Source organism: Panthera pardus, unplaced genomic scaffold (assembly GCF_024362965.1).
Source record: "Panthera pardus isolate Hobbes unplaced genomic scaffold, ASM2436296v1 HiC_scaffold_20, whole genome shotgun sequence".
NCBI classification, from domain to species: Eukaryota; Metazoa; Chordata; class Mammalia; order Carnivora; family Felidae; genus Panthera; species Panthera pardus.
The window spans coordinates 34181166-34199581 of record NW_026526766.1 but is presented as its reverse complement, the minus strand read 5'-3'; the positions used below and the strand labels follow the sequence as shown (position 1 = coordinate 34199581).

Below are 18416 nucleotides of genomic sequence, written 5' to 3'. Positions count from 1 at the left end.
TGCTTCTCACTCATCAAGGTTTCCAGTAAAAGTTCCTCCAGGCACACCATTAGCTCATCCCTCTTAGGTGATATTTTACATCTAAGGTGAGGCACCACAGTTAGAAGCAGCCATTAAAAAAAAAAAATCAAGGTGAAGGTAAAGCACTTAATCTTACAAGACCTGTTAAGTTGTATTCTGGACCATTTGGGAAAAATCCTTTAACAAAACCCCTCTTGTAAATTTCACTGTGGTTTAACAGTGAGTAAGATACTGTAATACTGTTGGGTTTTTTTTGTTTTTTTTTTTTTTTGTTTGTTTGTTTTTTTGCTTTGTTTTGTTTTTATCTTTTTGCTTCCTTGTCTGAAATCCCTTTGGGACTAGAGCAGTATTATTTTATGTTACCTTTTTTAGTCAAGGCAGTGCCAGAAAAGCATATCTACCTTGAATTTAGTGTTCAGAATGCAGTTATTGGACTGTATCTGGGGTATAATTTCAAATGTTCAAATGATATCACCCAATTATGTAATAAATGTAAAAGCACTTTGGAAACAACAAATGGCCACATAAATGAAGGGTGTTATTATGTTGGTGGGTACACATAGACTTTTACGTAGTATTTGATGAGCATGCTCTTCAAAGAAAGCAAAAACAACCTAAATAATGTCACTCGATGATTCTATTAAATACTGAGTAGCATAATTATCTTTCCTTTTAAATTTTCACTCTGAAAAAAAAAATGCAACCATTTGGCTTAAAATCCCTGACTCTGTGGGTATGTACAATAAAATTTCTTAATGTGCTACCTGCTTAATACACCAAAACCTGTGGTTTTCTAGGAATTGGGATGACTCTTCCAGTAAGCTTCACTGAGTAAAGATGAGACTTAAGAGCAAAGAGCTGACACACTATTTTTCCAACTTGTTTGCATACATAGTTGAAATTAGCAGTGGGATAGTCATAAAAAGTGGATACCTTATTATGTGTATTGTGAATTTTTAAATGGCAATTGCAAAAAGTGAATGATGTAACAATCATCAAAAAACCTTAAGGAGGTAGTTTTGTGTTCTACAAGTGTAGGTTTCATAGCTGCTTCCTTTGAAGTAAAAACCTCATCTCTTTGTAACTGGAATAGGTTCTGAAGAAACAAAGCTTCAAGAGGTTCAGATGGGCCATAAAAAATGTTGTAATCTCCTACAGGAGAGATGTGATTTATAAGGTAACATATTTTTTATGACACATCGATGTTTGCAACAGACCAGGTCAGTAAGTAAGAAGTTCAGATTTAAAAGGAAAGAGCAGCAACATAACTTTCCTTTACAGGTGTCATTTGGCTTAAAACAACCTTTGCGAACCCACTGACTGAATCATTTTGAATGTGTGTAAGTGGGGTTTATGTACCAAATGTGTACTTTTCCCATCTATGTGCAGGAGCTAGGACCTCCCCAACAAAATGGTTTTTAATGAAATAGGCATGAAATGATCTGTGCATGTCTGTGCTTGACAGTGGTCTTAAACCAGTCTTGGGATTCTTAGCAAATCTAGGTCTCTGCCATCAGATACTCACTTCAAAAAGAGGCAGCAGAGCATAATGGTTAAGGGGCTAGACAATCTGGGTTCAAAAGCCACTTCTGCCACATGCTAGACTGATACAACCTGGGGTGAGTCACTTGCTTGCACATTCCTGCACCCCAGTTAACATATATTTGAAATGGGGATAATAAAGCCCCCCCAGAGGACTCTTTTGTGAATTAAGTAATATTATATACTTCATATGTTTAACTCTGTATTCAGTGCATGGTAATGAATTAGTTAAGGCTTGATATCATTTTCAGGCATTTATAAAGCACTTATTGAATAGCTACTATGCACCAAAGTATACAAGTAAAGTCTGTATGTGTATATCTTCAAGTAATGAAGCCAACCATATGCCACCTCTGCATTATCTGAAAATGTGTAATTAGAGTTTTTAAGCGGTTTTTAACCACTAGCCCATTAGCAAACAACAAACACTGTGACACGGTGCAGAGTTTGCTTACTTGGCCAAATGCAGATAATGCAGCTGCTCCCACAGCAGTCAGATGGGGGTGTGCTGATTGCAGGGCATACTGAACCCTGGGACCGTCTTTAGAACGTGACATCATTTCAAAGTTTGAATTATTTGAATCACTTCTAAACAAGCCTTCAATAAGTTTGTTTAGTTATTTGAGAAAGTCCAGGCAATCCAGTAAATGTCCTCCATTTTTCCTGCTTGCATATAACCAATTAGAACCTAAACAGAAAAGGGCTATAAAGTAACTAATTTCAAAATCCATAATGTCTACATCATGGCTTGGCTATCTGGGTCAAAATACATGTCCTGCAACATAATAACCACATGCTATAAAATATAATTGATATAACAGTATAGGCCAATAGGGTGAGTCTTCATTCTGACCACAGACATTAACATTACAAAAGGGTTCTCTATGGCAGTTACACAGTGAAATACCATTATGCATATCTTTCCATGTGCAGTTATAGCAGTGTCTAGATGACCCTGAACATCTGTAAGAAAATCAAAAAACTTCAGTCAGCTCTCCAGATGTCCCCAAATAGCATCGTGTTTGTCTTATGGATGAAACAGCTGGACTTTCATTTTTCACTTTATTTTCTTCCAGATGTTAGTCTCTTGAAGACACAACCTTTTTTTTTTTAAAGTGTATTTACTTTGAAAGAAAGAGAGACAGAGAGAGAGAGAGAGAGAGAGAGAGAGAGAACCCCAAGCAGATCCCACACTGTCAGAGCAGAGCCCGATGTGGGGCTCAGTTCCACAAACCATGAGATCATGACCTGAGCCGAAATCAAGAGTCAGATGCTTAACTGACTGAGCCACCCAGTTGCTGCAACACAACCTGTTTTGGAGTTCTTTTGTACCACTTAGCGTTGAGGTTCTAACTAAATCTGAAAAACGAAAAGGTTTACTATATATAAACACGTTTCTCCTCTGTTGAAAGAAGCTGTTAGTCAAAGATATGCTAGACCATACAAAGGGATTAGTGGTTGAGACAGAAGCAATGAACAATTTAACAGAAGAGATGGCATGGAAGTTATTGATTCAAGAAATAAAAACTTTGTCATGCTTGTGTGTATAGAAAATATGTGATCTGAGAGGTGCCTGGGTGGCTCAGTTGGTTGAACAACTGACTCTTGATTTCAGCTCAGGTCATGATCTCATGATCCTGGGATCAAGCCTGGAGCCCCACCCTGGGCTTCACACTGGGTGTGGAGCCTGGTTGAGATTCTCTCTCTCCCTCTCCCTCTGCCCCTTTTCTGCTTATGCTCTCTCTTTCTCAAAATAACAAAAACAACAACAACAAACAAGAAAAAGAAAACAAAAAAGAGAATATGTGGTCTAATATTTGTAATTTTGGGATTTTTAAATATTGAGGCAATGTGCTATAGTAGAAAGACATCTGGAAGTTTTGGGCATGAGTTCACATTCTGTCTTTGACTTTCGACTTTGTGACCCTCAGTTTCTTCTCAGGTAACCAACCATCCCAGTTTGTCTGGGTCTCCCCTAGCTTTAGCACTAAAAGTCCTCTGCCAGGGAAACCCCTCAGGATGGCTGGTGATCCTACAGCTCACCAATAAAATGACGGTAATAACTTACAGAGCTGTAGTGCAGACTGGTGAATAAGTAAAGCATCTAGTACAGCCAAAGTACAGGGTCCCCAAATAGGAACTATTATTATCATTATAAATCTCATCCACATTTCCTATTCTGTTTCCTCTTAAAGTGTAGCCTCTCCTGTTTCCATTTTATTCAACACTATCAACACTTCACTTGTACTAGGATAGTCATTTTAACCCCATCTCATTCTCAAAAGCACTTAAATTTCTATGGTGAATTTTTCCTCATTGATTTAATGGTCATCAATTTTATGTCACTGTCACTGGAATGCAAGAGATAACTTTGTTTTTCCTCTGGGCAGACCTGATACGCTGCTGTAGTTCAGGTATACATTGTGGAAATTCCTGTGACCACAGCGAGCCTGACACACAGTAGGTACTCAGTAGGTACTTGCTAAATGAAGGAATGATGCATGACAAACACAGGTTGAGCTATGGCAACCCAGTTGTGGCCATTCTCTTCTCTACAAACTCATCTTTTCTGTCATGGATCTCATCTACTGTGGAAACATTGTTATTATCTTTCAGAAATCAAAGAGGTGTATTTCCTTTCCAGAATCTTCCATATACCTATTGATCTTTAACAACTGACTAGTGTAGTCTGCTCCCACTCTCTGGCTCCCAGATTGTTCTCTGGTTCTCAAGTATCCAGTTGCTCTCCTGCTGTGTTGAAACAACCATTGGCTGTTTCTAGCCTCATCACTGGGTCCAGCTCCAAACTCAGAGAATATTCTTTTGAATCCTTCACATTCCTCTTTTCACTCCAGTTTATTCTACCCATATTGTAGCCATCAAGCCACTTGTTCTTTTTTCTCTGTCTTCCAACTCAGGACCCATCTCCTCCAGGAAGCTTTTTTTTGATGGGTTTAACCCAGTATCTAGCCTTTCTATGACCATATCAGAACAGCCATCCTCCCAGAGCTCTGGCTGCCAGAATCAGACAGAGCTGAATTTTGAATAATAACTCTGCCATTTACTGTTGCATGGCATTACATCTTTAAGCCTCAATTGCTTCTTTGATAAAATGAGGATAAGAATTGTACTTGTGATGAAACGAGAATAATAATTATGAAAATTAACTGAGGTAAGATATACAAAACTTGGGATAGAGCAGACAATTCACTCTTATTCACCCTAATATTCCTATCACCTCTAAGATTGCTTACCTTCCTTTATTAAAATTCTGTGGAGGAGATTAATTGTGAGAATTCTCGAATATGTATCCCCAACTACTTTTTGATGTCCTTGGTAGGCTCCTAATAGCCATCACAGGACTGATTCTAGAAGCTATAGAACCTGAGTATGTGAGGAAAGATATGTGTTTGGGATGTATAGAGTACCAGAACATTTAGGTTCCCCAAGTGACTTTAAAAGTGAAAATATAAAACCTGAATAAAAAGAAAGTCCTCAGTGGGGACTTTTCAGAACCACAGGAGAGAAAAAGGAAAGCTTATACTCCTGACCTCTCACCTTAGCATTTTTCTTCCTTCTGCTTTCAAGCAGTGAATAATCAACATGTCAGAGTTCATTTGGATCTAAATCCAATTAAGTCTGACCTTAGGGATAGTTACTCATAGCTCTCAGCAGGTGTGTGCTTGGAAGAAATCGTCATCTATGCCCTTTGTTCCGTCTTTAAATTACCCAAGTTTATGGTCCTGACCTATCAAGCCTAGCAACACTGCCCATTGAATATACAAGGAGAGCAGCTGCTAGTTTAAGTGTGTAGGCATCTGTGCTGGACAGGATTTTAAGAAATCACCTCTAATTATTCTGCATGAAACAAATCTGAGAGTTGAAAATTTTCTATAACTTTCATATCATCCTGATGCTAGTTGTGGGACTCAATGACTCTGCCCTTGGTTTCATCATCTGTGAAGTGATCTGTTAGATTGCTGCCAGAATTAGCATTAATGTTTGTAATTGAAGTGGCACAATACCTGCCACATAGTAGGTGCTCAATTAGTGGTATTCATGATGAACATAATTGGTATTATTAAGGCATTACCAGGAATTTCAAATATTTCAAATATTCATGATGAAAATAATTGGTATTATTAAGGCATTACCAGGAATTTCAAATATTTCAAATTTCACACATTATTCACTGTGGGAGGAAACCATGTGTGTGTGCAAGTATACACGAATGTGCATATATAAATTCTTACATTTATCTTCCATTAGTAATGTCCATGATTTCAGATTGGCTTCTAAAGTCGTGTTCTAAAATACCTTAATCACAGATCTTCACAGTTTCTGCAGCATGGTTTTTGTTGGGTAAAAAAGGAGAAAGAGGCTGTAAAGGTGAGCACTCACAATGAATCTGATATTCTGCTAGGTGCTCTTCATATATTTTTCTCATCTATTTCTCATAAGTTCCCTGTAAATTATTATAGTGTCCCTTATACAGAGGAAACAGATACAAATATAAATCAGAGCACAGATGCAAACCAGGTCTGAATAATTCTAAATTACTCTCTACTTTGGGGGGCACCAGAAGATCTGGTTTCAGGTCTCAACTTTGTCCCCTAAGTAATTGTGCTCTTGAACAAATTATCTCACCACTCTGGTCGGTAATTTTTTAATTCATAACACAAGGGGGTTGGATTAGACTTTTTAAAAGATCCTTTCCAGAACTACAAGTTTAAGATGAGATACTCTAAAAATAAATCTCAAGGCAAAATAAAATAAAGGGACCAGGTTTCTGTTTTTAGTCAATGTGTTAACAATACTTCTTCCCAATATCATAAAGAAAAGAAGGAAAGCAGAAGAACCTGTTGGTCCTTGCCTTAGGATACTTTTTTTCCAGACCACTTTTATTTGTACTCTGGTCTGACCTTTGAGATATCCTCAGGATATTGAGGCTATTCTCTTTTCCCTTATTTTTCTACCAGCCTTTTAAACGATAGTAAGCCCAATCCCATACAGTGGGACAGAACTTCGTTTATGGTGAGAAAGTTGAGTGGTGCCTCCCTCCTCTTTCCCGTGTTCTTTTGAGTCAAATGACAGGAAAGAACCCAATAAGAGTCCAGGAGAATGTCTGGGAAGGGAACTGAGGCTTTCTTTCCATGAGAGGATGACCAAATAACCACAGAGAGGATAATGGCTAGGTGTCATTAATTATCTGTTAATTTATTCTTTTTCTCCACCATTTCTTCCTTTCTTTGGTTAATTCTATTAATCCTTAAGAACCTGGACCTGGAAGGTTTTTTTGTTTGTTTGTTTGTTTGTTTGTTTTAAATTCTGTCTCCAATGGCTCCACCCCTTATTCCTTTCACTATGCTATGGTCTCACATTTTTAGCAGAGCACATACATTGAATTGTGCTTATTTAGTTGTCCATGTGTCTGTTCTTTATTTAAATTTATACTACTGTAATTATACCAATACACAGTGATGCATACCATGGCTTCATCATTGTCCTCTACTGAGCAAACTATATTATCTACATCATTGTGATCCTTTGCAGAGACATTGTAGAAAGAAAGCATTCTCATGTTCAAGAGGAAAATTGTGCCCAGCTTTAATAAAGCCTGATATATCTGGCCTAGCCAAATAGATACATCAAAAGCCATTTGCTTTGCCTTACAAAAGTATTAAGGAGAACTTTGTTTTAAGACCACATTACCCTATTGAACTTTAATATGAATGTATAAAGATTTGATTAATATACAACTGTTTACAGAACAGTCTCTCTCGCTAGACTCTTAGCTCCATGAGGACAAGGAATATATTTCTTTTCCACTCTACCTCAAATGCCTGACATGTAGTAAGTGCTTAATAAATATGATTGAAAGGAATGAGTAACGAGAGAAAGGATAAACAATTACAACCTGATTTTTTTTTTTAAGTGTAGTTTGGACTCTTTATTATATTCCATTTGTCTGTATATCTGTTTGTATGCCAATACTACACTTTTTTTTTAATTTTTTTTTTTAACGTTTATTTATTTTTGAGACAGAGAGAGACAGAGCATGAACGGGGGAAGGTCAGAGAGAGGGAGACACAGAATCTGAAGCAGGCTCCAGGCTCTGAGCTGTCAGCACAGAGCCCGATGCGGGGCTCGAACTCACGAACCGCGAGATCATGACCTGAACCGAAGTCGGCCGCTTAACCGACTGAGCCACCCAAGCGCCCCTCAACCTGATTTTTAAATGAGGGACCACAGTGTATTGCCAATCCTTGCTGCGTATCAGAAATGACCTTAGAAATATTATTTTAAGCTAAAGAAACAAAGTGTATTAAAATATTTTAATTATCTTTTGAGGGGAGGTTGAATAAATTTGTTGTTATATTCATGAATAATCACTTCTTGTTGATGCCATAGGATGAGAGACAGTAGGCATGAGTGAATGAAGAGAGAAAAGCGCAGGTACCTGGATCATTTGCTTGTTTCTGTCTTTGTAGTAATAACATTACTCCTAGTATGTGCCCTTAGATTAAACAGTAACAGTTAACTCTGAGAAGTTAGAATTTTGCTCAATAAAAATAATAATATTAACAGCAGTGAGTAGGAGATGATTGTGTGCTGTGCCACATCATCATCTTTATTGAAGGGAAAAGGCAGAAGCAGGTGACTGGCGATTTCCACAGATAAAACTGAATGGGGATGAGCCAGGCTTTGAATTGAAGCATCCCTCAGAAAAAGCGACTTGAGGATCTGAAATCCCTCCTTATCTTTCAAAACAGTTGCCATTAATATGCTGTTTATTCAGCCATTATCAATGTGGCTACCATCCCAGTTTATACCAGATACAACCAGGTCGATTACTGGCAGAAGACAATGTGCTGCTCAGGGTTAAGACAGAAAAATGACTGTCTTAGTTTTCCTACAGTTTGACCTCCTTTCACCCAGGAATCCCCCTGCATTTATTTTTCAGGCTACATTCCAGGCCCCACAGTAAACACAGGGTGTATTTTCTCTGTAAACAGTGTTACAAGTAGAGGGTTGAAATGTTTGCTTTGAAAATTCTTACTTAAGCAGTAAGACCAAAAAGGTTCACTCTCTGTCAATAGGTTTCTCATCTTATGTGATTTGGAAGGATCACTCCTCTCTCATTACACACTTTATAATACCTGGAAGCACATCAGGGGTATTTGGAGCAGTCTCAGAAAATGAATGACCAGAGCTTTGGCTTCTGGATTTGGTCCCGCCTCTCTCCATCTCTGTCTCTTTGAGTAAAGTTGAAGCAAAGTCTAATAAACTTTAATGCTGGGAGGTTGTCATGACAAATTAGAAGTTAGCATCAACTCCAAGATGCATGATCCTATTCTAAATTACTGAAATTAAATAATATTCTCTCCCCTAAAAAAAAAGTTTAGACTATTTTAACAAGTCTATAACTCACAATTTGGATAGGAAGGTGGACATTAATTATAAAGGGACATCCAAAACTAAAATAATAATCAGGACTGACTGTTACTGACCAGTGAGCTCCATGATAATAGACCAGTGACCCAATTATGTCTGTTTTCACTCATCCATGTACTCTTAGTGTTTTGCAAAGTGCCAGGCACATAGTGGGCTCTCAGTAGATATTTTAGTAAATGAATGAAAAGGAGGTATGAGTGAGCAAAGGAATGAATGCAGAGCCAAGCCTACTAGACCTGATCACATTGTTTGTTCACTATTCATGGACCAGCCACACCCAGCACTTTTATTTATTGTAAAAATAAAACAGGAACATCCAAGACAACTTTGAAGGGCATTCTCCCTCCCTACCACTCACCCATCTTGAGGATAACAGATCTTATTTATCTGAACCCATAATGAGTCCAGGAAGGGATAGCAATTCCTGTAGACACTTGGAGATACAGGCCTCTTTCTGGAATACAGAAAGATGCATTGTTTTAAGGAAGTTCTGAATGTAGGTACCTTAGGCCTCTGATTCCATCCTTGCCTAGGGTAAAGGAAATTACTCTGCATCAAAACCAGACATGTTTATGTTACTTACCAGAGGAGCATAGTAAACACAGAAGTACAACCAACAGTGGCCTGGAGGAGATGTAGGATAGGCATCTACCTAGAGTCACCAAGGGCACAGCTATGGCCATTCTTTCTTGCATTGTGAACCCTACAAGGGATTATAAGGTGCAGAGAATTACATTAGTAGTAAATCAGATAATTTCTCTTTTCTTCTTAAACATTTACAACACTTCTTTAGTGTTCTTCTTCCATCTTTGGGTACAGTGGTCATTTTATTTCCTTCCACGTATTGTCTGTGCCTGAAATGAAGAACTACACATAAAGACATAGAGTGGAAAAATTCCACTGCTGTCCCATCTCATAAAGTTATCCAGCTATTAGGGACCCTGAGACACAATGTTTCATAAACCTCCTTCAGATGATTTCCTGAAAACAAGTAATACCTTACAATATAAGCTAACTATTCTCCTCAAGTATGATTAGTATATACCACTTTAAGTGACCACAAAGCACTAAATTCCAGACTATCTGGTCAATCTCCAAAGCTAATCATATAAACTGTCAACTTCCTTTAAGATGAAGAGTATCAGGGGTGGCTGGGTGGCTCAGTCGGTGAAGGGTCTGACCACTGATTTTGGTTCAGGTCACGATCTCACAGCCCCTGAATTGGAGCCCCACCTCGCTCGCTGTGCCTGCTTGGGATCCTCTCTCACACTCTCTCTTTGCCCCTCCCCTGCTCACACTCTCTCCCTCTCAAAAATAAATAAATAAACATTAAAAGTGAAACAACAACAACAAGATGAATAGTATCAATAGTCAAGGAGGAATTTAACCCTCTGTCTAGGGTACTTCAAGGTGGACCATGGGCAATATTTCATGGGGTTCTGTCCATAGACACCTTTATTTCCAACCAGCATCCTTCATAGGCTTCATATTTAAGAAAGTGAGAATGGGATTATCTGAGAGGAGTTAGAAACACTTGTTTGCAGTGTTTAAATGTTAAAGGGCAAAGGACAAAAGAATGACCCCTGGAAACTTCATCTGTTGGCCTGTCTCCTCTGTGAGTATAAAATGTCACTGCGGGTTATCATTCTAGGCAAATGTTACTAGAAAAAAATGTCAAGTTTAATGGAGATCTGAAAACTCCTTTGCGTTTTTGTTCCTGATAAACTTCTATCATTTTATAAGTAGATGCAAATGCAAATTTTTATAATTTGACCTATTGTCAGAAAAAAGTCATAAAAAATACCAAAATAATAAAAGATAGCTTGCTCATTAAAATATGTTAATCTATCTAGATATTAATTTAAAAAGCTAATTTATTTTTGCTCTGAAATCCTTTACAACAAGAGAAATAAACTGCCACTATAAAAATCCCCACATGTCAATGTCTCATAAAATTTTCAAAACATCTAAAAATGCGATGTTTACCTCCTCAGGTAGATTATGCAATGTTCTAATGAACCTTTAATTCGACATAGAAGTTACCCTGGATTCTTTCTGTTTGACTTCTTGGAAGAAGGTCCAGATTATCTGTCTTCTACTTTGACTAATACAAATTATTTAAAATGGGAAACAGAGTAGTAAAAGAAAAAGACAAGAAGGAAACATTTAAAATAAGGACAGATTTAGAACATAATTGACTCTGGTCATCTATGAGCAGAGATCTTGAACTTTGTAGCTTTTAAAGATGTGTGTAAACATACTTGCATCTTTCATTCAAGTATTTAAAACTAGTCCTTATTTGCAAAGTGTACCAAGTTACTCAGGGAAGTTTTACTACAGTCCTTAAAGAACAACAAATATGCTGAGTTATTTTTGCAAGTAAATTTCTAAATGATTAGAGTGTATTAACTTAGAATTATAAACCAGTGAATTCTTCCTGACTAGGTTTCTGCCAGAAGCAAATAATGAAACCTTTAACCAGGAAATGACAAACCTCCAAATTCTTCTGAGGATATTGCAGTAAAATGATTATCCTGTAATATTAGAGTGCATGAACATTACAAAGGAGGTTTAGAGGCATAAGGAGTTTTCAGGACTCATAACATTTTTTCCCACAGAAAAGCAGGTTCTTGGTCTATCTCCAGAGGTTAAAGGGAAAGATAAACTGATGTTTAAAGTATGAGTTTTTAATCACCTAATTTGGTTTGATGACTATTCCCCAATATATACCTCAAGTGTATTGTTAATAAAACCAATCTCAGAATTTTTTCAGCTATGTCTTGTGAATTGTTTAAATAGCAACTCATATACACACACACACACACAGACACACACACACACACACACACACTCATACTCACATTCACATAGGCTCTCTTGGGTTAGGTAAAGAACATTAGAGCATATGTGGTGGAAGCCACAAGATCAGGCCAGTTCAGCGTTTGGTTCTCTTATGCATATGGTCACATACTGAAGAATTGAAAAAAAGAGATGTACCAGTTAAGATGCTTTGAGCTCCAAGCAAGAGGAAATCCACCAAAAATGTTACTGAAACCATGAGGATACTTGTCTCAAAAAAAATCCAGAGATAGGACTTTAGGATTGGCTAATTCCCTGGATCAGCATCATCAAGAATCTATGCTCTATGTGTCTCACACCACCTGTAAAAAGTGTGTATGTTTGTCCTCCTTTCATGAGGACAGTGAGGCTCAGAGAGCTTAAGGCACATGTAAAATGTCATCTGTTTATGGCTGAGCCAGGAGTTCAGCCCACTCTGAGTCTTGAGCTTATTCTTCTGATCACAGTAAAAACACAATACATTACAGATGTTAAATATCATTAAGGGAGTGAGATAATACTTATTAGTAAACACAATAATATACATTAGCATCCATACAACTAGATTTGTTGATTTTACAACTACCAACTCCCTGTCTTTGCTACACACTTCAGAAAATATACTTCGAGATGTTCACCTTATGCTTGAAATATTCATCCCAAAAACCTTTAGTTTTTTTTTTTTTTCCTCACCTTCATTTTTTTTTTCATTTCATAAAAGTGTCTACTTTCTGTGTGTCCATGTATGGTTGTATAGCTTGGGGACTGACCAACTGTCATCATGGCCCTAAATCTTCCACTTCCTCCCCATACCACCCTTGCTCCATCTGAAGGAATCCCCTCACCATCCATTAGAAGAATGTCCTCCATTTTTCTGTTTTGAAAGTTTCATTAGAATTACCAACTTAGATCAGAACAAATATCTAGACATTGTATCCTAACATTTTCCAGGAGATAGGCTCTGAGTGGAAGTTTCAAGTGCATGATTTTATATAGTCTGTGCAATAGCTCTGTGAAATAAATATTATTATCTCTGTTTTTACAGATAAAGAAATGAGGACTCTGGGGAATTTTACAGCTCACCCCATTACACACAGCTATTAACAAAGTTAGGGATTATATTTGCTCATCTCCCATGCAATTTCCACTATAATAAATTAGGGAAGAGACAAGATTTATTAAGTGAGCAAGACAGCTGAGTGGTTGGACAATCCAGAGTACGTAAGGCATTGGGATCAAGGTGGAGAGAATGAGATGCTCAGAGGAGACCTAGAGTGGAGAAAAGGGGCAAGAATGAGAAGGCCGATGACAGACATTTCCTACTCATTGTTTTTTCCAGACTTAGACTCTGCAGCTAGGCCACTTTCCTATTTATTCTAGTTTCATTTGGTGATACCCAAATTGGGAAATTGCAAAAATAAGTATGTTCAACTGACATCACATATTGTAGACATCTACAAGGAAAAAAAGAAATTCCTATTCCACATTGATTTGAAAAGAAATAAATAATATCTGGAGTTTGCTGTTGAAAGTCTTATATTTGGAAGGATGACCAACCACATGTAAGTCACAGGCAAGGCACTGAGCCACCCACTCGGGGATTTTATCCACCATTCAACTGGGAGGTAAAATGGGAATTTTATTAATGGGTTGGTATTGTTATTCATTTACACATGAGGACAATGCAGAAATGTCCAAAGGAAACAAATATTATATTGTATTATTAAAATGTTGCCCTAAGCTATAAGTGATGTTCTAAAGGAACTGAAAATCTAGAGAAGATGTAGTTTTATTCCTCAAAGACTGGAAGCACATGAAAGCCAGTATGATGAAGAAACTAGTCATATATTTTTATTACTAGAATCTGGGAGATGGTTCACAAATGTGTTTTACTATTTACATGAGGTAGCCGGTCAGCTCATAGGGAGCCCACCCACCACTGATTGCTACAGGAGAATATTTTGTTTCTCCCCTTCCTCTTATCCTCATTTCTTGTCACTCATACTTATCGGCAGGTTTGTAGACACTTATGCCAGAGATCAGCAAGACCTGGTCTCCTTATCCTTCCATTATTCAGAACAAGCCATTATGTAATGAAGAAACCCTGTTTTGTTACTATTTACAGATATTTATGTTCATAGTATAATTTTCTGGCCTTATTAAGATGAGATAGATGAAAGTGCCTGGGTGGCTCAGTCAGTTAAACATCTGACTTTGGCTCAAGACAGGTCTCACAGTTCATGGGTTTAACTCCTGCATCAAGCTGTCCGCTGTCAGCACAGAACCCACTTCAGATCCTCTGTACCCCTCTCTCTGCCCCTCCTCTGTTCATTCTCTGCCTCTCTGTCTCCTTGTCTCTCTCAAAATAAATAAACTTTTAAAAAGATGAGATAGATGAAACTGAAGAGGAAAGAAAAATAGAGGGACATTAGACAATAGAATAGAATAGACAATAGAATGTCATTCATTCTTTCATCATTCATCATTCATTCATTCAAAAGTCAACACATATTTATAATTGCCTGTTATATAACTAGGTACCCCCTTAGGAACTAGGGCTATCCAATTAATCAAACCTGTTCAATTTACCCCCTGGGAACTTAGATTCTGGTGGGGAAAAAAGAAATAATAAATAATAAAAGCAACCACATAGCATGACAGCTGGCATTAATTGCTCAAAGGAAAAGTAAAGCAGGGCAATAGGATTGAGAAGATGGCGTGTTGATATTTTATGCTAGGGATCAGGGAGTGTGGTCATGTATATAAAGATTCATTCATTCAATATTTATCGACTGCCTTTGAAGAGTTGGGTACTGTGCAAGATACAAGATGAATAAGACATGGTTCCTGCCCTCCAGGAGCCAACAGCTCAGTAGAGAATCTCGCCACCTGCTCCATTAGGCAGACAGATTAGAAGTCTCAGGGCATATTGCAGCAGGAACATTGTACACAGTGACCAATCTGAACAGATTGTAAGTATTCCAAAACTCACAGTGGTTTTCCATAAAATAATTCTCACTTCAAGTAAACATTTTCAGTTGGTGAGTAACTCTGTTTTCCACCGACAGCACTCATATTTGAGGGCTTCCTTAATGCATTGATGACTTGTTTTTCTGATTGGTTGCCAAGGTTTGTTTGGGTCCTTATTGAAATGTACTTGCTTAACTCCTCCAAAGCAACTTGGCTGGTTTCTTGTTGCTATACTGGCAAATGCTGCCTCCTGTACTGAAAAATTTGTTATTTCTGAAAAATGTGGACTGTCCCTGGACGGTTTTCATGAAAATCAAAGATAAAAAAGAAATAAATACAGATTAAAAAAAAATAAGGGATGGAGAACAGAACTTTGTTTCCACAAGATTTACATAAATGTAGGTCACATCCTGGATGAACCTAGTTTTATCATGCTTTGTGCAGATACCTGGCTCAGAAATTCCTGATTCATCAAGAAGACAGAGGAAAGTATAATTATGGTCAAAACACTAGCTTTTATAAACAAACTGCTTTTCTTTTTTTGTGTGTTATTAACACAGCCTCCTTATCCGGAGCTTTACAAAGGTTGTAATAATATAACATTGTTAAAAAGAAATCTCAATCATGTGAGAGAACAACACTGAGCTGAAAAGTCTTTGTTTTCCTGAAGACAGAGCCTTTTTTGATAGGGGATGGGAGATCATATCACACACAGTTGTTCCAGAGGACAGGAGAAAGAGTCACTGATCTCTCTGCTAGCACAAATGATGCTAATCCACTCGCTCTGCAGGCTCCACGTTGGAACCTTCTTCCTCTTCCCAGACTCTCCGCCACATTCCTCACCCTTTGCCACACTTAGAAGACCCAGGAGAGGAAATTATTTTGGGGAGGCTGAGACACAAGCACAGGTGGTACCACTTGTTATAAACTTTTAGTTTTTGTTGGGGCTGTGAGCCAACTTTATAGTGGTTTGTTCTGTCAGGAAACGGAAGCAAGAGTTTTTGGCCCTGGCTGTTGATCGATTTGTGCCATTGCTGATTTCCACAGGTTGCCATCTTGCAGAGGACATGATGCTTCTCAGTAGCACCTCAGGGCCACGGTGCCAGCCTGAATTACTGCCAAAAATCCTTATTTCTTTACTACTCCAAACAGTGCATTTGGGCAGTTCTGTCAATTCTGTACTGGAGAAATTTCACACCAAAATTTGAATTTTGTTGACATATTTCTTTTTTGGCCGCACCAAGGGAAAAAAGAGTTTGTAGTAAATTTATTCTTTTTCCTGCGCGTGGGAGTCCTTCCCATTGGTAAAGTGTTCACTCTTATCATGGCCTCATTTATAGCAGCTTCCAATGCTGTGATCCTGTCAGCTTTAGGGGTAAATGACAGACAGGAATTTTGCTATCAAAGTTAATTCCAAAGGCCATGAAAAGTCAATCATTAGATAAGATCAAGAACTTAGCTCTAAATATAAACTCTTTCTCAGCACTTGCAAAGAATACTACCAAAGTTTAACCCTGCCCTAAAATTCCCCATAGGAACTCTGCTCCTCACTAAATATCCTGTTTTCTAAGGATATCATTCACAGTGAAATTTACTCCATTGAATCTCCAATAACTGATTACGTGGCTTATTTTCATATCTCACTCTCTTTTTTTTGGTGATAAGGTACCAACAGAAAACTTCCATTTTCAGCTCTATGAACTTTGATTCACAGAATATACTGGAATTAAGTAATTTCTCAGGGTGGCCTTCCAAACCAGGGATAGTGTCCAGTTATTGGTGGGTTTGGCTTAGGTTATGCTGTTTATTTGTTTGGGTTGTATGTTTTGAATATATGCCCAGGGCTTTTAAAAAGAGTGATGGGAACATTCATATAAGTGGAATTAAAAGCAAGAGAACAGACATTGCCAATACTTTAATTATGAACCTAGCAACATGTGTACTTATTTGGGAGTTTAAACAGTGTAAGACAAAATAGAAGGAAATGAGCAGGGACCTAGTGGTTTTGAATGGGATGGCTGCCTTTTCTTCTTAGCATGCAGACAATAAAAAGCATAAAGCTCTTCTACCCTTTCAGATGCCCAAAGATATGGCAAACTGCCTTGTGTCCATTTTTCCCAATATCCTTTGCACTTTGGGCACTATCAGAACAGAGGATAAAACTACAGTAGTCATCTATATTGGAGTATATCTGAGTTGGAGTCTATGGTCTGTGTATATCTCTGCCCCCTCCTGCCCATAGTGTTTTCTTCAAGGCCAAAAGGACCAGCACACCATGGGCTGCTGAATTCCAGAAGGAAAGGGAAAGATTGTGGTGTGTGTGTGTGTCTGTGTGTGTGTGTTTTCATGCTGGCATCTTACGACCCTCATGGTTTTCTATTGCCCAAGAGAAAAAAACCAAACTCTTTGGAATCTTTCTTCTTTTGACAAATTTCCCAGAAACTGTAACCATAATAGCTGGAGGGTTGTTAAACAAGGGAGTATAACTAAGGTTGGGGTGGTGAACCAAAGGAATTTGGAAAGTTTGAGAATTGGGAAGATTGGGGTGGTTGACACACACTTCCTTTTCCTTTAATTTTTGAGGATTTTTCCCTCTCACATCTTCCTTTCCAATCAAGTGTATTTCATTCCAGACATAAAATCAAAATCCTCTTCTCCCCAGTCTCTGTGTGGATTAGGAGTAATTATAAGGTAAAACTAACATTGTCTCCTTTCTTGAAATGCATACTTTTCCTCTAAAGGTTTATTGAGGGGTCTATTTGGCTTTTTCCCAGAGTTTTATATGAGATGGTATTTCCAAGGTAATATTACACTGATCCAATATAATGTACGGTGGGGGGCAGGGTGGCTAACTGAGAACATTTTACTTTTAAGTTAAAGAAAAAAAAAACTGATGGCAAAAGACACACACCAACACTAGTAGCTCATGGCAATTCTCTTCCTGAGTATAACAGCTAGAACTAGTTGGTTCCCAAATACAAGGCTGAAGCCGACTGAAATGTCCCAGCAGGCTGCTGGGTTTGCACTACAATGTCCAGCAAATTTCATGTAATTACAGCTGCCTGCTGAAGGAGGCCTGCGGTCTCCATAGGCTGTTAAGACCTTAGTTACGGCCAGAAGGGGAGTAGGTAGGATTCAAGTCCTGCCACCAATGCCAGAAGCTAGGAGTGCCTTCATAGTGAGGGCAACTGTTAGAATGAGCCAGCTGTGCAAAGCAGAATCAAAAAGCTTGTAGATTTAGGTAAAATAGTGCCACCTGTGATTTTTTCCCCTTTTGAAAAGTATGGAAGAAAAAAGGCAAATCCTAGAAAAAGGGAACTAGCCTCTTCAGAAGTGCCAGAAACTGCTCAGCTGTACTGGGTTATTTTCCTAGGAACAATGCAAATCAATGAATTTGAACTGAGTTATCACTGCAGCTTTCAGAAGTACCTAAAAAGCTTTGCCAAAAAATCTGACTCCCCATAACTGGCCCAGAGGTTCTGATTCAGCCCTAGATCAATTCACGGGTCTGGGTCATGTGTAAACTGGGTGTTTACCATCCAAAGAATTATTAGGAGCCTTAAAAGAGGTGTTTCAACATTCTCTGTGAA

General features: G+C 38.1%; 1 protein-coding gene and 1 long non-coding RNA gene across 27 annotated transcripts in view; one reads left to right on the top strand and one right to left on the bottom strand.

The window, feature by feature from the left end:
* The window catches only part of PTPRD (protein tyrosine phosphatase receptor type D), a 1374111-nt gene that overhangs the window by 827317 nt on the left and 528378 nt on the right, over positions 1 to 18416 (top strand). The window lies entirely within an intron of this gene.
* Positions 1805 to 6044, bottom strand: LOC109247107 (uncharacterized). The gene is made up of 2 exons (XR_002071587.2): positions 5817 to 6044; positions 1805 to 2251 (listed from the first exon to the last, which is right to left on the bottom strand). It is a non-coding gene; the product is annotated as an uncharacterized LOC109247107 (long non-coding RNA).